This window comes from Pleurodeles waltl, chromosome 11 (genome assembly GCF_031143425.1).
Source record: "Pleurodeles waltl isolate 20211129_DDA chromosome 11, aPleWal1.hap1.20221129, whole genome shotgun sequence".
Lineage (NCBI taxonomy): Eukaryota > Metazoa > Chordata > Amphibia > Caudata > Salamandridae > Pleurodeles > Pleurodeles waltl.
Genome location: NC_090450.1, coordinates 506960270 through 506985004, shown reverse-complemented (window position 1 = coordinate 506985004; position 24735 = coordinate 506960270). Strand labels below are relative to the sequence as shown.

The following is a 24735-nucleotide window of genomic DNA, read 5'->3' as shown; positions in this document are numbered from 1 at the left end:
GGCGGTGCTTCCTTGGCCATTCTGACCGCGTCGGTAAAGCCGCGGTCAGAAAAGGGCAACCGGCGGTTTCCCGCCGGTTTACCCCTGGCCCCGGGAATCCTCCATGGCGGTGCTGCTTGCAGCGCCGCCATGGGGATTCCGACCCCCTTACCGCCATCCTGTTCCTGGCGGTTTTCACCGCCAGGAACAGGATGGCGGTAACAGGTGTCGTGGGGCCCCGGGGGGCCCCTGCAGTGCCCATGCCACTGGCATAGGCACTGCAGGGGCCCCCTAACAGGGCCCCACTAAGATTTTCAGTGTCTGCAAAGCAGACACTGAAAATCCCGACGGGTGCCACTGCACCCGTCGCACCCCTTCGACTCCGCCGGCTCCATTCGGAGCCGGCATCCTCGTAGAAGGGGGTTTCCCGCTGGGCCGGCGGGCGGCCTTCTGGCAGTCACCCGCCGGCCCAGCGGGAAAGCCAGAATGGCCGCCGCGGTCTTTTGACCGCGGTGCGGTCATTCGGCGGTTCCCGCTTGGCGGGCGGCGACCGCCGACCGCCAAAGTAGGAATGACCCCCTTAATGTCTTAAAATATTTTTCCTAATATAAAACAAGGGCACTATAAGACACTCTCATAATAACAATTTAGAACCCCTGTAAAAATTGCACGGTGCTGCGGTCCAAAAATTACTGGGTACTATAAGACACTCTCAAAATAACAATTTAGAACCCCTGTAAAGAATTGCACGGTGCTGCGGTGCAAAAATTACTGGGTGCTGAATTCTGTGACTCTGCTCACGCTCACACAGACGAAACACCACCTGATCAAAACGCCACATGCATGCTCTTCAATACCCACTCACTCACCAAACATGCAACAGAGATATAGGGCATACTGCATGACAATGCTCTGGACCTGCTCTTCCTCACAGATGCATAGCTAAACCAAACCTCAGCACCGGACAGCACTAACACCATCCCTGCTCGCTATAAGATAGTTAGGTAAGAACGTCAGCACAAGCCCAGAGGTGGAGTTGATATCAGATTCAAAGATACTATCAGCTGCACCACCTACACAAACACAGCACCAGTTACACGGAACACCTCATGTTCAAGGTACATGTCACAAACAACCTGGTGGCAACTCTTATAAACAGACAACATGACCTCACACCAATTTTGTCAGCAACATCATGGACTTGATCACATCCCTCATCATCAAAGCCAGCAGCTTCTTCCTCCTCTGAGATCTTAACTTTCTCCTAGAAGACCGCAACAACCCAAACTCTACAGCCCTTCTAGTAAACCCGATTTTCTTTTCAATCAGCATCATCACAGTCAAGTCAGCAACTATGACCTCGATCGACCATGCTCTAGTCAGTTTCAATATAACAAGCTCTCAGAATTCTTCAGTAATAAAATCACCTCCATGTACAGCAACGACCAGCCTCCATTAGACACTGTTACCATTGCAACTCAACTTCCCATCATGGCAGACAAACAAATCCTGACTTTGTGGCCTGCAGTCACCACTGTCGAAATCCCTGCTATCATGAAGACCAACCACTTGGGGGCTCCATCTGACCCTTGCCCCACACCACACCTCCACCAAACAAGATTATTGTATGCCTGATTACCTTTTTACTGAATTATTTTTCTCCCCTAACAGTAAGATTACAAAGACACACTTGCACTTCTGATGTCATGGTTAACATTTCACTTCAGAGGAAACTCCTCTTTTGCAGCAATGATACCTCTGCCTACCACAAAAATATATAACCAAACTTGGGAGCAACTGACGTTTAAAAATCTTTCTTTTAGCGTACCAAACTTTGTGCAGATGGATCACAGGATCAAAAGGATCAAAAGTTATAAATTACTCGCACATCCAATTAAATTCACTGTTATCATGGGATCACCAAAGGTGACTTTCAATTAAAAGATCTTTAAATCATAGGATGAAAGCACTGTACATTTAGCAAATTTGCAGCTTGACTCCATTTGGTATCTTTTCTTCGTTTCAAATAGTGTTTTTGAGTTATTAAACAAAATCACAAGTGTGCAAAGTACAAGGTTGAGAGATGGTCATATTTGAGATGCTTGCAAATATCAAATAAACCTTCACAAACAACCAAGGTTGAGGCACTGTTGGGCAAGACTACCAGACTTACCACACACACATTCAGGATGTGAGTGATGGTGTTTTAAAAATTCCAATACTCCAGTGTTTGTGAGTGTCAAAAGAAGCACATAATCAATTTATACACTCTCCCTGGAAAGTCCAACTCTCTGGTCTACCACACACACATGTAGGCCACAAGTTATTTTGCATTCCACAATAATTCACACTCCAGTGTAAAGATATGAATTTGTCCCTCTGCCATTCCAGTGAACGTGGAACATACTTTATTTTATTCTGTAGTTCAGAAAGTATGTAAGTCTTTGTGCCCAGAGTCAACACAAAATGTATAGTATGGTGACTCCACACTTAATGAAACAATAGGTAAAAGGTGCTCAGATACCCAAATGAAATGGTGTGATACTCTGCGTTTAGTGCTGTGGTCCAACCCAGACATCCCTTGTTGGGAAAACAAAACTGAGTGCCTTTGAAATAGTGATGGGCAGAACCATGATGATCCCACTCAAATTTACCAGTGCTTGCTGCCTCTTTGAACCTGCAACTAAATGATAAGATTCTAGAACACTGCAAAAAATGTATTTGCTGTCTTTACACTTTCAATTCTTAAGCCTAAGTTCCCAATTAACATTTTCTATGACCTGAAACCTGGATGTTGGGTGGTGTAAAAGTTCATCAACGGACATTCGCTGGAAGGTATCCTGCCAGGTTCTACTGATTACCAACAATGCAGTGGAATGCTGAAGCCTCCCTGCCTGGATGCACACCAGTCACTGCAAGTATGTAGCTGCACCCCCAGATGCCCACCAGGTTGCACCATGTGTGCATTCCCTGTCCCGCACATTACCTTGTCCAAAACCCTTTCCTCTGCACCATTCTGTTCTGACATCACTGGTGAAGAATTTGCCTCCTGCACCTCCTCTGCCGCAGGATGCAGGCACCCCTTCTTATTGCTACCATTTCCATCCAAGGTGATCGACTGGCAATCTGCTTCTGGCTCCTGCTGTGTGCCTACCCTTCTTGGTTGCAGATCTCCTGTGTGGATCTCAATGTGATACCTCCTTGAAGTTGAGAATGGCAACTGTGTGGAACAAATCTGCACAGTGCCTGTTGCCCACTCTAGAATCCACTGTTTTACATATGAGAATACCTATCTACACTTGTAAGGTTACCAACAGGATTTTAATCTTTAATTTCCCTGGATTTGCACTCACTTGGGCATTCCAATGATGGTTTCCCTTAGTAAAATGAAAATCTTGCACCTCATGGAGGAATGTGTACTCTGTGGAACATCCCAGTCTCTGAAATCCTGATGAATGCCCCATGGCCCCACCCATTCACCTTGCTTACTCTATCCTTGGAATGTTTTGTAAGACACACAATTTTAGCACCTTTTTAGGGAACAGTATGTTCCTGATGTGATTTCTGACTACATTTTCCCTTTCAACTTTCGAATGCCCAACTGTATCCTTTACATTCGCTATGATCTAGATGCCGAACATGGTGAATATTTTGTCTGTGGTAATCTAGAAGCATATCCAGTAACAATTGCTAAAGATTGCTCTTGTGATGTTTGTTCTTGCAAATGTGATCTTTGGACACCATGAAGGAGAATGTGCTATTGAAATAATGATGGCTATATATATTCTTTAGTTTTGCTCCTAGAAGGTACAAAATGGTGGGATTATGAACTCGTTTTATCTTTTCAATGATTTTTAATGATTTAATTCACAACCATTTTGTATAACCATGCTATGCGTAGGCCTATGGTGTTCTTGCTCTTCCGACATATTCAGACTCTTTTTTAGCAATTGTAAGCAAAGATCCACAAATGAATAGCTTAGCATCAGAGAAATGTATATTATCTTCTCAAGGTCTTCTTGATCCTTCTCATGAGAAAGCCCAGCACCTGTTAAGTCTCCAACTGTCTCAGTTCCACTTTCTGTCATTGTGCTCTTCCAATGCTGTGTATGGGGCAAGAAAGCAAATAAGTGTTGAATTGTGGGAGGAGTTAGCATTGCACTTCTTATCATCTCAGAAGGCTAAGCACTCTCTCATTGCATGCTTATATTTTCTTTTAACAAACATGTTTAGTAGGTGTGAATTTATTGATTTTCTTTTAGAACATCTTGCTACAAATGTATTTGTATGTGTAGAGAAATGGATTTACTAACTGACAATCACATCTAAGTGGAATGAAGAAAATATAACATGTTTTGTAAAAATTCTGTATACAAGAGGTCAGCTGTATGTACATGACATATGTTTCTTTGTAGTGTATATTTAAACTTTGAAAACTGTTGTGGTATATTATGGCTGTGTTAGAAATGGGGTCTCTAGTTGTGCAAGTACAGACCCTCACTCTGGTCAGGGTAAGAGATTCACACTCCTGAGATAACCCTTGCTCACCCCTTTGATAGCTTGGCACGAGCAGTCAGGCTTATCTCAGAGGCAATGCGTTAAGTATGTGTACCCACACACAGTAACACAGTGAAAACACTGCAAATGGACAACACACTAGTTTAGAAATATAGCCAATATTTATCTAAGTAAAACAAGATCCAAACAACAAAAATCCAACATACACAAGCAAAGATATGAATTTTAAAAGATTAAATTCCAATGAAGCGCTTAGAAACACACACATTTCAACTGGTGCTATCACAGCGGTGTAACAGAGTTGTTCCCAACAGCCTGACCCCATTCGCAAGGCAGTGCCGCAGAGGTCATGGAGGTGCCCGGACCCCAGGTACAGTACGTTAGAAATGAGGCAGAGTCAAGGACGTGACATTGAGTTGGGGGTGCAAGGCATCACAGGAGGATCCGGTGTGGCATCGGTTTCGTACTGCTACACAGGAGGTGAGGCATCAGTTCCTTACGGAGGCAGCGGAGGCGAGGTGGCAGTAACGCATTGGTTCTTTATGATCCGTTGGGGTCGATGAGTCCAGTGGGTCAAGACATGATGGGATGACCTCTCGGGGTTGCTGTCACACCACGGGGCCACAGGCGCTGCCTTGGAGTTGGGTATCACGGATGTCGGTGGTACGGTACTCTGGACTCTCAATGTTGCAGGACTTTCAACCCAAAGGGAGTGACTCAGAACTGGTAGTGCCACTCTGGTACTGAAAACGCTGACCTCTCTTCGGCCCCTTCAGTCAAGTCAATCTGCCAGTACCCAGAGGGTACGTGAAACGTACTGAGAAACTTGGAGGTTCCTAGCCGATCTATGAGCTCATCAGCTCTGGGGATGGGGTGCACATCAATCTTAGAGACAGTGGTGAGCCCACAGTAGTCCACACAGAATCTCAGATCAGGGGTGGCACCTGGGGCAGAAGCCTTTGAGACCAAGACCACTGGGCTGGCCCAAGGACTGCTGGAGAACTATATTACCCCTAATGCTTGCTTTGACCTTTTCAGTCACCGTGTAGATTTTAAGTTTCACAGGTGGACTGTCCTCAGTGTACACATCGTTGCACAAATGGGTGACTCCTGGGGTCAAGGAAAACAGAGAGGCAAACTGCTCCAGCATCTGGTGACAGTCCCTCTGCTGTGCCAGGGTCAGTGTTGGGGAGAGGTTCACACCCTTCACAGACCTACCTTGCTCTTTGACAGACATGAGGTCAGGAAGAGGTTCACTCTCCTCCTCTATTCATCATATGTTGCCAAGAGCATGGTCAGTTCAGACCTCTCAAAATGTGGATTAAGGCGATTAACATCTAGGACCCCCAGAGGGTACCTTAGTGTACGCAGGTCTGCCAGGAAGGTGACATTCCTCCTGCGCTCCACCACCTCAAAAGGCCCAGTCTACTTGTCCTGTAGAGTGCAAGGCTCCACTGGGGCAATGATCCAAACTTTCCAGGGAGGCTGAAACTCAACCAGAGTGGCATTCTGGTCATACTATCACTTCATATCCTCCTGGCTTGCTTCCAGGTTCGCCTGAGCGAGCTTCCTGAAGCGCACAGTCTGGTTTTGTAAGGCCAGCACATAGTTAAATATGTCCTTGGGCGCCTACTGGGAGCCTTCTCCTATCCTTCTTTCACCAGGCTTAGGAGTCTTCCCACAGGGGGCCCGTACAGGAGCTCAAACGGGCTCAAGCCATGTCCCTTCTGCGGTACCTCCCTGTATGCAAAGAGAAGGCATGGCAAAAGGACATCCCACTTACGCCTCATGGAGTCTGACAGACGCATAATCATGCCTTTCAGGGTACGGTTGAACCCTTCAACCAGCCCGTTTCCTTGGGGGTGGTAAGGAGTGGTGAACTTGTAAGTCACCTCACACTCCTTCCACAGGGACTTCATATATGTGAAGCATATAATCATATATGTGATTATGAAGTTGTTACCCCGGTCGGATACCACCTCCTTGGGGAACCCCATGCAAGAAAAGATCCCCATCAAGGCCAGGCCGTACACCGGTGCCATCACTGACCTCAGAGGAATAGCCTCCGGGTACCAGGTGGCATGGTCCACCAAGAACAGGATGTACTTGTTGCCCATGGCTGTCTTGGTGTCCAGAGAACCCACCAATGTCAATCCCCACCTGCTCAAAAGGGGTGTTCACAACGGGGAATGGTTGGAGAGGTGTCTTGCATTTCCCCCCACTCTTGCCACTCTTGCCACTTGCCTGGCAAGTCTGGCAACACCTACATTGCACATTAGAGTGCCTTCACATTTGGGGCCAGTAAAAGTGTGTGATAATCCTGTCAAATGTTTTGTCCTGTTCCAAATGTCCTGCCAAAGGCACATCGTGAGCCAGCCCTAGAAAGGAAGGTTCTGATGTGCTCGGGTACCACGGTCACTCGGGCAGCCCCAGGCTCAGCAACTTAGGCTCACTATACAGGAGACCTTTCTCCCAGTATATTCAATGTGATCTAGAGTTCTTGCCAGCTGCCTGGTCTGCAGCCTGCCATCGCAGACCCCCAAGGGAAGGGCATGTCTTCTGCACCTCACTGAACTCCCCCTTATTGCTGCCAATGGGTCAGCTCAGACACATCCCCCAATTCTGCCACCTGCTCCCCTGCAGATTTCAGGGTCTCCCCTAAGGTTCAGCCTCCTCCCGGGTCGTGAGAACTTCTGGGGCAGGTTTACAACAACCCCTACTCCTTCACTTGCTGGCAGACACCTGGGTCATTCTTTCAGACTCCATGGCCTCCTGATCACCCTTACTGGCTGCCATAGACCGAGTGGTCATGCATGCCCACTCAGGTAGATCCACCATCTCCAATTGTGACCTGTGTTCCTCCTCACGCCAAGGGGAGTCCTCCAGGTTGTTACCTAGCAGACAATCAGCAGGCATGGTTGGACTCATAGCTACCCTCAAGGAAATTGAGACCCCCCATTCAAAAGAAACCTGCAACACCTTGTACTGGTGCTCAGAGTTGTCCACAGCAATTACTTGGTAAAACACATTGGGGACCACCTGCTCTTCAGACACCAGGTGACACCTCACAGTAGTCACACTGGCTCCTGTGACTCTCAGAGCCTTCACCCTCTGTCCATTGATTGTCACCCACTGCCTGTACGTCTTAGTGTTCTCAGACAGGAGGGTCCTCTGGACCATTTCACTGTCCCCTAGTGAGACAAGGGTAATCTCAGCTGGCTCTCACCCTTCTCCTGGAACCAACTCCTCCCCAAGCGCTACAAGTTGTGCACCAGTGGGTGCAGGTGTCCACTTGGGACACTTGGTGTCCCCCTAACCCTCCTGATCTCATGCATAACACTTTCATGGACCCTTTTCTGCAGGCTTCACTGTAGAGATCCAAGGCTTCTTCTCACCTGGGGGACAGGAATCTTTACCCTGGTAACTAGGTTGGGGCCCTTTAGAAAACTCTCCCTGCTTACCCATCCACCCCCACTTCTTCTGATGGGGTCCCTGCCCACCCTTGGCGGAGCCTCACCCATATCTCTTGTGGACCATGTTACTCTCCCAGCGGTCCGCCTCATGGGCAAGCTTCCTGGAGTCAGTCAGCTTGCTGTCAATCAGATGCTGGGGCAGCTCTGGAAAATAAAGACCATACATGTGCTCCTATACAATAAAATTGTACAGCCCCTCATAATCTGTTTCCATGCTGACCTTCACCCATCCATCCCGTGCTTTGCAGAAAGAATCAACACATTCTAGACAAGTTTGGGAATTTGACTTCTTGTAGGACCTAAACTTTTCCTTGTACTGCTCTGGGGTGAGACCATACCTGGTGAGTATGGCACCCTTCATGGTAGCGTAGGTGAGCCCCTAAGTCTGTCAAGGTGTCCCTACTCTCTACCTCAAAGCATTTTAACAAACCTGTCCCCCAGTGTACCTCAGGGACCCCGTTCATGTGGAGAGCAGACTCATACCCCTTAAACCACAAGTGTATGCCATCCTGCCTCTTATAATCCATCCCTAAATCTTTAGGAATGTGCAGCTTCCTCTCAGACTGCTTTGGAAGTATGCTGCCACCATTAGTGCTGGGTTCGGCTTGCTTGGCATTGAGGTCCAGCTCCCTCACACTCAACTTGTGAGCCAAAAGCAATTTCTTTTCCTCCAGAGCAAGACACTTTTCCCTCTCTTTTGGGTCAATTTTCAACTTTTTGCTTTCAGCTTCCAACCTGAGCTTCTCAAATCACAGCTCATGCTCTCTAGCCTTTTGCCTGTCCTCCAGCTTCTCTGGGGACATACCTCTGGATGCCACATTGAGGCCACTCCTGAAGGGTACTCTCCCTATAAGCAGATCCTGATATCCAAAGTCCCCTTGCTGGTTCTGTACCGCCACATCTCCATTCTCAGCTTCTCCAGCTTCTCTTGCAGCCCAGCAGTCTCTCAGCATCATTTGCAGCTTCTCTTTTCTAGAGGAACTCTTCACAGGGCAATTGAGAACCTTGCAGAACTATTTCAGTGGAGGCACCATGTAGGATTTCAACTTCTCAATCTCAAACACAACTTCTGCAACTTCACTTGCTGGATCACCAGACAGAGACATGATTTGTAGATATCTCAAAGGGTTGTCAAAAACAGAGAAAAATCAAAAAGCAGTATGTGGTTGCATAATGGTCTGCACTATGCAGTGGTGAACACCAATCACTGTAAAATAGGTACAAGCACAAGTCCTATCCCACCGCTGATCACCAATGTTAGGAGTTGGGTCTCTAGTTGACAGTCAGTTTACTCCCTGTCCAAGTAGGAACCCTCACTCTAGTCAGTGTAAGGGAGTCACACTCCTAAGCTAACCCTTGCTCACCCCCTTGGTATTTTGGCACAAGCAGTCCGGCTTATCTCAGAGGCAATGCGTTAAGTATTTGTACCCACACACAGTAACACAGTGAAAACACTACAAAAGGACACCACACCAGTTTAGAAATATAGCTAATGTTTATCTAAGTAAAACAAGACAAAAAAACAAATATCCAACATGCACAAGCTGTGATATGAATTTTAAAATATAAAATCCCAATAAAGGGCTTAGAAACACACTAATTCTAACTGGTGCTATCACAGCATTGTGATGGAGTTGTTCCCAACAGTCTGATGCCACTTGCGAGGAAGTGCTTCAACGGTTATGGGGTGACAAGGATCCCATGTACAGTACCTTAGAAACGAGGCAGCGTCAAAGACGTGGCATGGCATCTGGGAGGTGAGGCGCCGCTGGAGCCATTGTGGTGTTGGTTCCGTACCGCTATGCAGGAGGTGAGGCATCAATTCCTTACAGCTACACTGGAGAGGTGAATCATAGGTTCCTTACGGATGCAGCGGAGGTGAGGCATTGGTTCCTTACGATCCGTTGGGGTCGATGAGTCGAGCGGGTCAAGACGTGATGGGGAGATGTCTCTGGGTTGTGGTCACACCACAGGGCCACAGGAGCTGCAGCAGGGTCGGGTTTCACGGCACTCAAGACTCACAATGCTGTGGGACTTCAGAGGTGCTGTGGCAGCGTCAGGCCTGCAGTGTTGGTCATGGTTGTTGCACTTCAGCAGAGACCATGGCTTTGGATGCAGGCAGCATAGTGGAGTTGGGCAGCAGCACCGGTTCTGGAGTCGTCCAGAGTTGGTGTGCCTATCTCTTCTTGTTTTATGCTAGATTTCACTCCCAAGGACCCAGGAACTGGAGTGGGGACTCGTGGCAAGTTAGGGTCCTCAGCAAGAGAACCCGGGGCTGGCAGGTGAAGTCTTTGATGTCCCTGAGACTTCTAAATGGGCAGCAAGCTCTCTCCCCAAGCCCTTGGAGAAACTTCATAAGCAGGATGCACATAAAGTCCGGTCTTAGTCCTTTCCAAAGCAGAAGCAGAAACTGCAGGCCAACCCAGTAAAGCACACACAGCAAAGAGGCAGTACTCCTTCTCACTGCTCTTCAGCTCTTCTCCTTGGCAGAGTCTCCTCTTGATCCAGAAGTGTTCTAATAGTCTGGGGTTTTGGGTCCATTACTTACACTAATTTCTGGCTTTGAAGTAGGCAAACTTCAAAGGAAAGTATTTGTAGTACAGAAGACCCCACCTTTCCTGCCCTGGTCCCACACACCCTCTAGGGGTATGGGGACTGCATTGTGTAAGGATAGGCACAGCCCTATTCAGTGCAAGTGTCAGCTCCTCCCACCGCTCTAGCCCAGGAAGGCCTATCAGGATATGCAGGGCACACCTCAGCTCCCTTTGTGTGACTGTCTAGAGTGAATTCACAACCAGCCTAACTGTCATCTTGACCGAGGCATGTATTCCACAGCCAGGCAATGGCAAAGAATGGTTAAGCAACAAAAATGCCCACTTTCTAAAAGTGGCATTTTCAAACATACAAGTTAAAAGCCACCTTCACTAAAATATGTATTGTTAAATGATAAGTTCAGAGACCCCAAACTCCACATCTCTATCTGCTGCCAATGGGAAATTACACTTAAGAGATATTTCAAGGTAATCCCCATGTTAACCTCTGAGAAAGATAGGCCTTACAATAGTGAAAACCGAATTGGGAAGTATTTCACTATCAGGACATGTAAAACACACCAGTACATGTCCTACCTTTTAAATATCCTGCACCCTGCCCATGGGGCTACCCGGGCTATCTTAGGGGTGCCTTACAAAAATTAAAATGGAAGGTTTGGGCCTGGCAAGTGGATGCACTTGCCAGGTCGACATAGCTGTTTAAGACTGCACACACAGACACTGCAATGGCAGGTCTGAGACATGTTCACAGGGCTACTCGTGGGTGGCACAATCAGTGCTACAGACCCACCAATAGCAATTGATTTACAGGCCTTGGGCACACATGTTGCACAATAATAGGGACTTACTAGTAAATCGCATATGCCAATCATGGATAACCAATCGTAATCACAATTTACACAGGGAGCACTTGCACTTTAGCACGGATCAGCTGTGGTAAAGTGCTCAGAGTACCAAAACCAGTAAAAACGAAATCCAGCAAACAGTCAAAATACAAGAGGCAGAGGCAACAAGACAGGGGAAACCACACCAAGGATGCAAGGTCGAACACGCTGCAAGTAAAATAAGCATACCTGGCTAAGTGTTATAAGTAGAATAAACATACCTGATTAAGTATTATTCATTGAAGAAGTATTATAGTTTTCAAGCTGAGACCAAAATCCCTCATTTGGAGCCACCACAGGCCTTGCTTTCTTGACCATCTATGTGAATGCACAAAAGTCTTCATTACAAACATTTGTATATTGCATTCCCCCAGCCTTTTACCTGTAACTATAGTTAAGATGGATACGAAGTGGTAAGACAATTTTACAATTGATAGATCTGTCTTTTTGGCATGTTTTCACTGACGTACTTCAACTATTCAAAAGAAATGTCAATAAAACATGCTAACTATATTGTATTCTGTGTCACTTTTTAAAAACGTTATGAATACTTTCATGAAGAGTCTCTGTCTTTACAAAGCACTTCAATAAATATTGGTGTAAGTCCTTAGACTAAGACGTAATGTATTTATCACCCACTAGGTTTGACATTTATGAAGTTTCATGAAACACTCAATATGTTGTACATTTTGTTTGCAAAGTTTTGTGTTATTTGAGAAAACAAAAAGAAAAAAACAATAAAAATGGTTTAAAGACAACTCCAGGGCAATTACATGGATTATCTATACCCCTAATCTTTGCTGGGACAAAGCCTGGGATTTCTTCTTCAACAAGGCAGAGCACATTCATGAATAAACAGATGTTGGACTCCCACAAGTTTTGGTGACATCAGTCTACCACCAGCCTACCACTGGATGTTTGAAGGACCACCCTCTGCTTCATTTTCTTGTGCAATCAGATGAAACCAGTCTCAATCATGATATTGATGATGATGTTGATGGTGATGAAGAAGGGTTTACTGAGTGCAAGCTGTCACCCAGCAGGGCATTCTAGCACTGTGGGATTATGGTAAACTTAAGTGAAGAAAAGATCTCTGCTTGGTTGGTAAAGAGGAAGGTTATGAGTGTTTTATGGAAGACTAGGTGATTCTTAATCATCTGGCAGATAAGGGAAGATAATTTTATGTTTTGACCACAAAGTATGAGCACCTCATCCTTCAAGTTATTCATTGATAATCTGTGGTCTTTTCATACATTTTCTTTCATATGACTGTTTTATAGGTTTGAATAGCTGGATTGTTTCTTGTTGCAAGAGTGGACCAAGGCTATTTTAGGGCCTGTGAGTAATGTGCCAGGTTTTAAACAATAGCTAATAAAAAGAGGCCACACCTTGTAAGATGTGTGGGTGCTTAGGCAAATTAAAGGTATATTCCCTGATTCAGAGTACAGTGGAAAAGATATACCGTCGCAAAGGTGAGGGAGTATCCTGTCTGCCGTACTGAAGGTCTGCCCACCTCATTTTGACACAGGCGGACCTTCAGTATGTCAGCAGTGGTGACTATTCCATTTCTGCCACTGATACACTCCTCTAGCAGTCAGATAGAGTAACCTCATAGCCAGAGGTTTTGCCATTTGTCTGCGTGCCCTATTTAAAGTCTGTGACCACATGACAAGTTATTACTTTCACTTACCCCCTTCTAGAATGTACCAGTAAGTAATAGTATAAACATATCAGTGCACCCAAAACTCCCATGGCGGGGTGGTGGGTGTAATTATTTCTTTATTTTTCAAAAAGAAAATCCCGTTATGCAATTTTTATTTTGGGAAACAAAAAAAGAATGTAAAAGTGTGTCGTATGGCTCCATCATGTTGACAGAGCTGTACAGCTCCCTTTTAATACATTGACACAAACTGCAGTGATGGCAGTTCCTGCCAATGTAAGAGATGTCCTTTGGGGGAAGTGAACATTTCTAGATTTTGAATGCAGTTACTGCATAAGGCCAATGGAGTAAAATATTCTAACAGTTACTGCATAAGGCCAATGGAGTCAAATATTCTAACACTCTGACGGAGTACCCACACTCTAAATTAGACCCTAATTGAACTGGCACATTCTCAATTTGAATAGAACAATAGGTCATAGATTTTGGGAGACTTAGATAGAGTGAATTACAGTAGTCCAATCATGACAATATAGCTGTCTGGATTACCTGTTGGTGAGGCATGTGTTCAAGAAAGATAATAATGTTCTTAAAGAGTCGTACCTGATAAAAACAGAAAGCCGAAATTCTATCAATCTGCAGAGTGAGGCAATGACTGCTGTCATTGGAATCCGTGTTTCTCCTAATTTCGATGGCCACCAAGGTAAAGATTGTGAAGTTGGAGAATTTCCAACCGTCAATATCTCAGATTTTTCATTATTATTTTTTAGACAGGTATTTGTCATACAACTCACTACTGAAATTAGGCAGTTCTGAAAAGCAGAGAGTGGTTCTGGCCTACTTTGGTCAAAATAGACTACCTTTTGAGTTCTATTAGCATAGGTTTAAAAATGAAAGCCAAATAATCATATGAGCCTTGTTAAGGGTGGTACGTAAATACTGAAAGAGGTTGGACTTAGCCATGATGCCTGTGGAACACCAGATGGTGTTTCTATATAGGAGGAAGTACAAGGAGGCAGAACGACTGCCTGAGATCTAGTTGACGGTGTTCTTTGATGATATGTGATAAATGCACACAGCAAGGTGTTTTTACCAAACTACAGATTGGCTTGGACATTACTTTTTCCTGAACTGAAGCTATCACGGAATTTAAAGAAAATTCCCAGATATTTTTCACATTTGTTTTTCTAGACCCACCCTTACCAGGGATCCTACCAAACAAGGCATTGCAATGTTTCCCATTCATCACCAGTACAGACTCTCCCACACCATCTGCTACCTATTTTAAACAATAAAAGCCCTTGCGACAAGGAACTGTTACACATGTCAGAACATGGTGTTCAGAACTTGGCACAGTTTTTCTTGCAGCAGCTGATGGTACAGTGAACTCCATCTATGAGGCTATGAGCAAGTGTACTTTCAAAATCTGAAGAGGGTAATCATATAAGTGAAAGATACTCTTATGTATTTATAAGCTTTACCTGTGAATCCTAGCAGGCTTTGATATTAGATGGTAGAACAGCTCAGTGAGTCAAGCACTTTTTGGGATGGAAATGTCTCCTGCCTGGTAAATGGGCATATACCTCTGCCCTGAGTGTCCCACTTTAGATGCAACTGGTATTCTGCCTTTTTGTGTCGCCCAAGGCCTCTGCACACTCTAGCGTGTGTACAAAAGCCTTGACCTGTCCCTGGTAATGGGAGTTCCAGAACGTGTTCTGTTCTCTGGAAAGGAACACAAAGCATACCTTCATATCAGACTTAGGACTACTAGCTCTGTCCTGAGTAAATCATATACAGAGTTTGTGTCAGTGTACACGTTTTTCTGAATCATTTGTGTGACCAGACCTTTTTCTGGAGGATGCAAGGAGTGTGTGCTGAGAGACACAATACAAGGACTTATAGGATCCACTTTGGATTACACATTGTTTAGCATGGGACAGGATGCAGGGTGGATAGTGGTTTCCTTGACAATGGATGTGTATTGATTGCATTAATGTGGGTGAAGGGTGAAAACCCAGACACTAATGTAAAACACTAAGGAAGTAGGGCTCCACTTAGCAATTGCTTAACAAAGGCCTTGTTAGCAAAGGAATGCTGTTTAGTTCTTCTTAACTACCGCAAATTGGTAGATGATAGGGGTAAGGATTAGGACTGCAGATTCAGTTGTTCAAGGTGAGGAAGTTCTAGGCAGTGTCACCCCTTTGCCCGTCTCTGATAACTGCTTCAGGAAGGATGATGATAGCCAGATGCAAAGATGTCATGCTTCATTGTGCCCTTGTATTGAATACACCTGCTTTGAGCCAGGATCACTGCTACCTGCTGTGAGAGCCATCGCATAACACAAAGGCTAAGCATAAGAAACATCAAGAAAATTACATGTGAAAGAGAAAAAAGCCATTCAAGTTCTGACATCTTACATGGCAGATCTTCATTCCCAGCTTTGTTCCAATTCCAAGATCCTCATGACCAACAAAGTGTTCCGCAAAGTACTTGAACAATTACACTGTGACCAGGACTGGTGCCGGCCAGATAGCCAGTCTCCTAAAGATGAAGGGACATCACCTGAACTTTCTATTGGAGGAGCTGAGGGTAATTCTAGAGCCTAGAAGCATGCTTGTCTTCCTGTTGAGAGATGAAGAGAGATTGCCTGGCCCTGAAGGAGGATAAATTGTCTAGGAGAAGAAGCCCAGAACATTTACTGAATGGGGAGCTATCAGAGAAAAGTGAGCGACTACAAAGAAATGAAGCCGGTGTGCCCCTGCATGTGGTGGGATCCCCGGTCTCCCTGAGTGGCTCTGGCCATAAATTGGATCTCGACATTTGACAAGTCTGAAGTATTGCGTGCAACCCTCCATCCAACATGTGACTGAGAGGCAGGTCCTGCCAATGTTGCAGTTCACTGGTTCCCAACCTGTGGTCAGAGGACCTCTGGGGATCTGCGAAGCCTCCTCAGATGGTCTGCTACTGCTTAGAAAATGAATATTATCAGATTATTCAAGTGTATATAAATGAAGTGGCTAAACATACAATTGAAAATTTTAAAACATACTGTAAATGTGAAGGCATTTGAAATTGGAGGCTAAAAATTGAATTAGTATCCTCAGATTGATACGTGGGAGCAGTGCAGGTCCATCAAAAAGAGTATAGTATGGATGATGTGTGGCTTCAATTGAATTTAGAAAACTTCCAACCTTCTTATTAAAATAAAAAATAAAAAAAATTGTTTATATTTGCAAATTAAGTAAAATGTGTTATAATTTGTGTATTTGATGTGTGCTTGTGTCTGTATTTTTTGTGTATTGTTTTGAGGTTCAAATCATTGACAGTGTTTAGGCCAAGGTCCCTGGCTTCCATTAAGGACTCAGTGGGGGGTCCCCGGATTCCAGTAATGATTCAGTGGGGGTGCCCAGGTTCCAGAAATGATAAACTGGGGGTGCACAGAAGTCTAAAGGGTGAGAACCACTGTTGTAGTTGGAACCGCTTGTTCCCGAGGAGCAAGCCCTGATCAGCCCAGAGCCACAACTGCTACTGATAAAGATGCCCATACGATCAAGATCTACCTCTGGGTCGCACTGGCCAACCCAGTTTAATAATGATGATGATGATGATAGTAATAATAACAGTAAAAACTCTTATTTTTTTTATTCCGTCGGACATGCACTAGAGTACCGAACTTTATCATGTCTCTTTCACGTAAGCATTTTTACAAAAGTAGGGAACATAATTTCCTCTGAGAATGAAGCAGAAACAAAACAATTGTAAAGGATGACTGAGATAAAGGTTGCATATTTTCGAACATGTTACAATTATGGGTAGCCATGAACCATGACCAATAACTTTATAATTCTGATACCATTAATGTTTGCTTCTTTTGTTGAAAAATGAACCGAATGAAGTGGGTAGTTCAAGATGTATTACAAATGCTAGGAAGAAGCATTAATGTAAATTATAGGACCAACATTTTAAATAATAGTTCAGTAAAAATGGTAAAACAAAAGTACCTGAAATGCTTCCTCGAGAGTAAGATGCCCTTGCTTCATCAGGTATGCAGTGCAGATTGTGGCAGATCTGCTCCGTCCGTTCTTGCAGTACACCAGGCACTTTCCTCCCATAGCTTTGGTTCCATGGATTGTTTTAAAACATTCATCAAAGTAATCACACAGGTTTTCCGAAGGGTCGTCGGCGACGGGAATCCGCATTTTTCCAATGTGAAGCCTAGGAAATGGCTGCTTTTTGGAAACATTAATACAAAACGTTACCCCCTTCTGGGTGAGAAGTTCTTCGTTGCAGGCTGACTTGGCGTTGCTGATTAGTAAATGGTCTGCCACCATACAAATCTGTAACATTGCCTGACAATATATCTATGTAAAGGTGAAGCAACTAAGCACCGTTCATCCACTGTTATTCAGCAGCTCCAGATAATGACAACAGTGGTGTGAAGCACAAGACTCGTTCCAATCTGCTGTGCTATTTTTACTCACCAGAGTATCAGTTTCAGTGCGTTCCCAGGCACCCCGAGCACGCTCTAAAAATATAACAACATGAGACTAAAATAAAGTAAATTATAAACTGATCAACAACTTAAAGTCAGTCAGTTAAAATTGGGAAGACCTATAATGGAAAACGAGAACCTGGTTTATGAAATGAATCAATCTCCCCTTAGTGTGTGCAGAGCACCTATATTAGAAAGCAACCGCTTCATCGCTATGGGGTCTTTTCGCAAACATTTTTGTATGTTTAGTTCCAATTGATGTGCGTAAAGGAATCAATTCACAAGGGCAATTTCCTAACCATGTAAAAGGCATTTGGGAATGCGGAAACCTCCAGGAGATGACTGGAATCTTAACAATCATAAAAGTAGGGTTAGGGGAGGGATTGTAGGCATTCATGTGTGATCCAACCAGGCACGGCTCCTCCACTTGGGAGGAGGTGCGTCGCCCCCCACCAGCAACAGCTGCAAACCTTTTACCAAAAAATTATAATAAACTAAGGATATTATCATTTTTTGGTCAAAGGGGTGGGGCCACAAGTTCTGACAGGAATGAGGGGGAGTGCAGAGCACTTCCCCTCAATGTGCATGGATGTTTGGCCAGCTGTCGCGGCCGGCCAACCATACACCCGCAGTAGGCTCTCTCCAGCCCGCACTGTGTTGCCGGGCTGGATAGAGCAGGCACAGGATCCCAGCCTGAATGGGAGCGTCCGTACTGGATGATTCAAGCCAATGCTAACACTGCTCTGAGCAGCGTCAGGATAAGCCGCAGGGCAGGCTGGGAGTCTGTAGGAGAAGAGCAGCGCGGTGGTGATGGCGGCGGCACAGGTAAGTTTTTTTTTATTAATTCCCTAAGCATGAGCTGCCCGCCCCTATTTAATACAACAAGCCGCTCCTGGATCCAACATTCCCCCCCAAATTTGGGGGTATTAAAATCAGTGCTTAGTTTGTAAAAGAATAAATGTAGGGGCCTGACATTTTGCTCAGAAACTGCACATTGTGTGACTATCAGGAAATCGGAATATCAAGGCTGTGTATCTTTATTCTACATCATGTCTTTTTCATCAGCCACCTTACACTTCCGGTCCACTGTCACAAGTATTTGGCATCCCTACCTTCTCCCTTTTGTCAGCGATTTCTGTCTTTCTTTTCTCCTTTCTCTCTCTTGTTGCTTTCTCTCTCTTGTTCTGAGTCAAAGTCTGATGAAAAATATGTCAGAGACTTCAAAAATTGGTTATCACTGGGCCCCATTTGCAACCATCTGTTCAAAATAAGTTCTGGTTTATAAAACATTTTAAAGTATTTTTACACATTGGACAAGCATACTAATGTATTGTTGTCAAGGACTACCAGTAACTTAGTGGTTGGGAAGCTGTACACACAGAAGCAGAATCTTAAATGTTATGACACACTTCGGTCAAACGTATTAGAGCTAAAAGTCCACTTGGGTGGATAATTTCCTAATTGGTGTTCCCAGAATCCAGACTGGCGAAATTCTATCCACAAGTCATATTTGTGAATATGGCCTTTCTGAAAGTATGGTATAACTTTCAAAATTGCAATCTTAGGGTTAGGGGTGAGTTGGTGGTCATGCATAGGTATGCCCTCTTACAGTAGTATGCGAACACCACAAAATCATACGTTTGTAGATAGTCACAAGCCCCTTAAAAGCAGATTTTCACGTGGGAAACACACATATGCTACTCTCAAGGGCAGGAATAAGTACTTTTAAATGGTGACCATAGGGATGGAATATACCCATGTTTAACGAGGTGGGGAAGGAGGTGATTCTCCATGGGGGAAATATTTTTCTTCCTAGAGAAACAAGAACAAAATGTAAATGCAAATGCACATTTCAGTCACATTTCCAAATTTTCTCCAAATATAGAAGTAGTCCTGTGGGAGCAAATTTCTGTTTTGTCATTGGCCATTTATAAATCAGGCCCTATTTCAATTGTTTTAATTCATTTAAAGAAATGTTTTATATGTATTGCCTTCTTAGAAATTTATGAGCTAACTGAACATTTGGGAAAATTTGGAACATTTCCAAGGATGCTTCAGTGAATGTTATCAACTTTGCTATGTAAATAGGGAAACTGCCACCAATTAGTAAGCAATTTGGCAAGCCAGTAGTTTTTAGTTATGCACCAATAAAATTAGGAATTACTGTGGTGATGATAGTTCACAACTATTACTTTAAAAAACAGGAATCATGGACCAGATGTACTAACATCAGGAATACCGATTTCCTGATTGCGATTCTCTACAAATCACAATTAGGAAATCGGTATTCCTAATGTATAAAACTCTTTTGAGTTTCATGCATTAGGATTCCTAGATGGTCACAAATAGACCTACCTCATGCATATTAATGAGGTAAGTCGCAATTTGAGACCGATTAGGAATCACAGCTGTCACAGGGTATGCTGAGGTCAGCAGACCACCATGTCTGTGATTGTTTGGAACTGCCTGCTCCTAAAAAATTATTTACGTTCTGAATTCCAAATGGGTTACCACTAGTTGTAAATTGGTGGTAAAGTATTACTGCTTTGCGACTGTGATTCGGTATTTGGATGGGACACCCTAAACACGCCCCTTCCAAATACCAAATTGCAACTGCAAAATGCAATTTGGAAAGGAATTACTGAATTGCATTTTGCATTTTCTACATAAGAAAAAAAAAAATTTTGGTTGCAATTGGCTTAATTCTGCCAATCGGGCCATTTGTGACTGAAGAAACACTTGGTGCATCCTGTCCAATATTCCCAAAAAGAGAGGGATTTAATGTTGAGAAATAACCACACATTTGTAGGAAGCAACTGTGGAGTAATGGGCAGCTTTTGGAGTAATGCAATGGGGCTCTCTGAATTTTTCTATCAATCAATCAGTATTTGTAAAGCGCAGCTACATACCCTCAAGGGAAGATTTTCAGGTTGCTTACCAATTTCAGTAATGCATTTAGTACCACAATTATTTGAATAGGTGGTTTGTGATAAACACAGGAAGCCAACTGAAAATTGGAGCACCTCTATATCCCACACATTCCTACAGAGTGCTGTATATCCAGTCTTTAAGCAGCCATAACAGAGCACAAAGAGGTGTGGTATTTCTGCACCTAGTTGTAATCAGCCATACTGGAGAGTAATTCAGAGAAAGACAAAAGCTGGCCTTATCTATGGGGCCCCAATCACTTTCAACAACAGAGACTTTTTACCCCAACCACCCACCCAATGTGGCACAACAGGAAGGCTAATCAACAGTTACATTTCTAAAGCAGATTTGTCTCCTCTCATCTCACCTCTCTGTGTAGGGCTCCTCTCTCTAGTCTCAGTAATGTCATAAATACACTTCCACCGTTTTGGAAAACAACTTCACCCCCATCTTGTGCTTAGTTCGAGGCATTTAGTATTCAAAATGTATCCCATAAACCTTAATTTCTCTAGCTCACTCATACACACCGTACCTGTGCTACGCAGACCACATACACTATTAATTGTAAGTATTATTATTGCACACAATAGGTCTTTTAACAATACTTAGATGTAGCTCTCTGCAATTAAGACCTAAAAGACCTACATAAACCCAGAAGTGCTGGTCATTTTAGTTCTGATCTAGAGACCACTTTAGCATATTTGACAGCCCGTATTTAAAAAAAAAAAAATACAAAATACCTAGATATCTGCACACAGAGGGTCTTTGGTTCAGCCCTGTTCATTCATTGATCTGCTTATCTGTTATTCACATTTTGCTTCCTTTCATCACAGTAGACAGCAGGGGGCAGTGGGTCAGCTCACTTTAGCCACTAGCACTGTAAATGACTGCTTTTTTCCAAATCACATGTGCAGATCCCCCTAAAAAGAAGCACACCTCAGTGCCAATACATTTTCTTTCCATTCTATGACTTACATGTATTGTTTAGTCATCCATTCAAGTTACATTATTTTAAAACCAAAAGTACCTTTTCTTTGCATCAGTAAGAACCACTTTTTTATGATGTTCTAAGTACACCTGCCTGCTTTAAAACACCTATTCGGCTCTACTAAAATGATATGTGATGGTTAATTTCTATTTTAAACATTTTATTACAAACATAAAGTTGCCATGTTTAGGCAGCCTGTGTTCCTTTTTTATTTTTGTAGCATATGACTGCAATAAAACAATAAAATATTTTCAAAAAAGAACGTAATCATGTGCCAGGGCCAGGTGTTAAGCTTCACCATTGGTTTTTATATATATATCCGGGAATCTCCATTTAGGTCCAAGAGGGCAAAATAATCATATTGTTTTCGGGATAATCACTCACAATGTAAAATGTTTCATTTTGTTCACTTTATGTAATTTTATTTTATATGGCTGGCCTAAAAATTTGGAATAGATCCAACCATCCTTGAATTATGCTGACCACCTCTGATGCCGGGGTGGAGAAAAGTTGGACTGATTGTTTGAATGTTCCCTCCTTTACTGAACTCACCTCTGACCTCCACAATCCCTGCTAGCATTGACTGGCAAGGGCTCTGAGTGGGCATCTCCAGCAGTGCAGTACTCACACATGTTTGAGCATAGTTTGAGTATGGTGCTTCTGCTGCTCAGTTTTGGAAAGGGGCTTGTGGGAGATTTTCACCTGATATGCAAGTTACATTTTTCATGTTACTATTGCTGTGGCATATTGCAGAGGAGTTATAAGGGGGTGATGCGTGGGCAGGATGGAGGACAATTGTTGCTATGGCCATTGATGGCTAGCAAGCTCCTTACTGAGGGCCATTTGAAATTACTGTCCTGGAATATAAGAGGCCTTAACCCCCTTCAGTTAATGGTATAATGTACAGATACATTTCAAGAGGCTCGGGTCCACATTGCTGTGAGCACGTCTGACCTTATTTGGTCCTTTATAATTAGTTGGTAAGAGGAAGCGTTTCGATCGACCTTTTGACTACACTTAGAGTGTTTTCATCATAGCTCATAATTTCAATCAGCAAATACAAGACATAAGAAATAAAACACCATCAATCTCTAGGAGTCAGTAATCTTTATGCACCATGACCCATTTGGCCATGAATAAGCACACCCTTTGGTAAAGTTAGAATGTTTATTTCCCTAGATTGACAATGCTAATATCATGCACATTAATCTCAAAACCAAATGATAAACGTATACAAACAACATCGGCTGACCAAAGCATATAAAGAATATTAGTTTGGCTAAAGCATTTACAATTAAACACTCGAGAATTACAGTACAAATCAATACCAGTAATAACTGGAAAGCAGCGGTAGTATACATCTAGACTCAAACAAGTGAACAGAATCAATTCTTTGTTAATAACATTTATCAATATGTGCGGACATACTAACTAACCCTCCAATTTGAATAGCATGTTGGGCTTCATGCAAAACATTTTTTGTCAAAGTTAATCTGGAAAAACATCTAACTAAGGTTCTATCAAAATAGCAGTTGGTACCTAAAACAAAACACAAACACTATATTCAAATCGATAGCATTTTGTTATACCTGTCCTCAATGAGTCAGCAAGAGGTTGTCTCTTCATCAGGTGGACATCTGTTTGGTCAGCATCAGCAATGGGACAGTGAAAGGGGATGGCTCAGCCACGATTGGGCTCTAAGTTAACTGAGAATAACGTAATAATGTGCCAGACCTGGCTTGGCAGTTCGGGCTGGACTGTTCCCATGAGGAATAGGGTCAAGACTGATTTGCATGTGGGTGGGTCCAATCTGGGGTGGCGTGGTGAGCAAAAGAAAATGGATTAAACCCAGATCTTTGTGACTGGGGGTGAATGTTTGATTTGCTCTGCATTCTGTCCATCATCTGTTCTTTTTGCATTTGTCGCCGCAAGTGGGAAGGCTAAGCCCAGACGTGGGTCCCGTGCTCACTGCGCCACTGGATTCAAGCTAATCTAGCTGAAGAAGGGTGATACCCTGAAACCGGTCCTAGGATGCTTGTTTCTGGTCCAGGGAGGACCTGGCTTGGCAGTTCGGGCTGGACTGTTCCCATGAGGAACAGGGTCAAGACTGATTTGCATATGGCTGGATCCAACCTGGGGTGGCGTGGTGAGCAAAAAAGCAATGGATTAAACCCAGATCTTTGTGACTGAGGGTGAATGTTTAATTTGCACTGCAATCCGTGCATCATCTGTTCTTCTTGCATTTGCCGCCCCAAGGGGGAAGGGTATGCCCAGACATGGGTCCTGTGCTCTCTGTGCCACTGGATTCAAGCTAGCCTAGCTGATGAAGGGTGAAATCCTGAAACCGGTCCTAGGATGCTTGTTTCGGTTGGCCTGGCAGTTCGGGCTGGACTGTTCCCATGAGGAACAGGGTCAAGGCTGATTTACATATGGCTGGGTGCAACCTGGGGTGGCGTGGTGATCAAAAAAATGATGGATTAAACCCAGATCTTTGTGACTGGGGGTGAATGTTTGATTTGCTCTGCATTCCGTCCATCATCTGTTCTTTTTGCATTTGTCGCCCCAAGTGGGAAGTGTATGCCCAGACGTGGGTCCTGTGCTCACTGCGCCACTGGATTCAAGCTAGCCTAGCTGATGAAGGGTGATACCCTGAAACCGGTCCTACGATGCTTGTTTCCGGTCCAGGGAGGACCTGGCTTGGCATATCGGGCTGGACTGTTCCCATGAGGAACAGGGTCAAGACTGATTTGCATATGGCTGGGTCCAACCTGGGGTGGCGAGCAAAAAAACTATGGATTAAACCCAGATCTTTGTGACTGGGGTGAATTTTTGATTTTGTTCTGCATTCCGTCCATCGTCTGTTCTTTCTGCATTTGTCTAAGTTAACTGAACCAACTTAGGGACATTAAGCTAAAGAATCAGCATTTACGCAATTCAACAGAATACCTGGAATTGTGGTGCTCTGCGAACAGGACTCTAGCAGGAACAGGAAGGATGGGACTCGAAGGAATCCGAAAAATAACTAACTCTCCTAAGTGCAAGCAGGCTAAGTAAAACTTGCATAAAGTATCTTCTCACAATGTCATTGGTCAGAAAATCATATGTTTACAGGAACGACCATTAGGCTATAACCTATAAATCTAAGATATAACGAAACAGTCTTTCACATGTCGATAATTGGTTCTTCTTCTCCTGTTCCCATTGTCAGGTTTGTCAGGTAACGGTTTTGTTGCAATGCTAGCTGTATTCAGTGTGGCCATT

At 43.9% G+C, this 24735-nt stretch overlaps 1 long non-coding RNA gene across 2 annotated transcripts in view; it reads right to left on the bottom strand.

The window, feature by feature from the left end:
* Positions 1 to 17515, bottom strand: part of LOC138265824 (uncharacterized) — a 38625-nt gene extending 21110 nt beyond the window's left edge. The window contains exons 1-3 of one of the 2 annotated variants that reach the window (XR_011199432.1): positions 17068 to 17515; positions 11628 to 11724; positions 487 to 4082 (exon numbers count right to left, since the gene is read on the bottom strand). This is a non-coding gene — a long non-coding RNA (uncharacterized lncRNA). Of the gene's footprint in view, positions 1 to 486; positions 4083 to 11627; positions 11725 to 17067 lie in introns of those variants that run through there. The other variant, XR_011199433.1, reaches the window with a different exon arrangement.
* Between the last annotated feature and the right edge of the window lie 7220 nt (positions 17516 to 24735).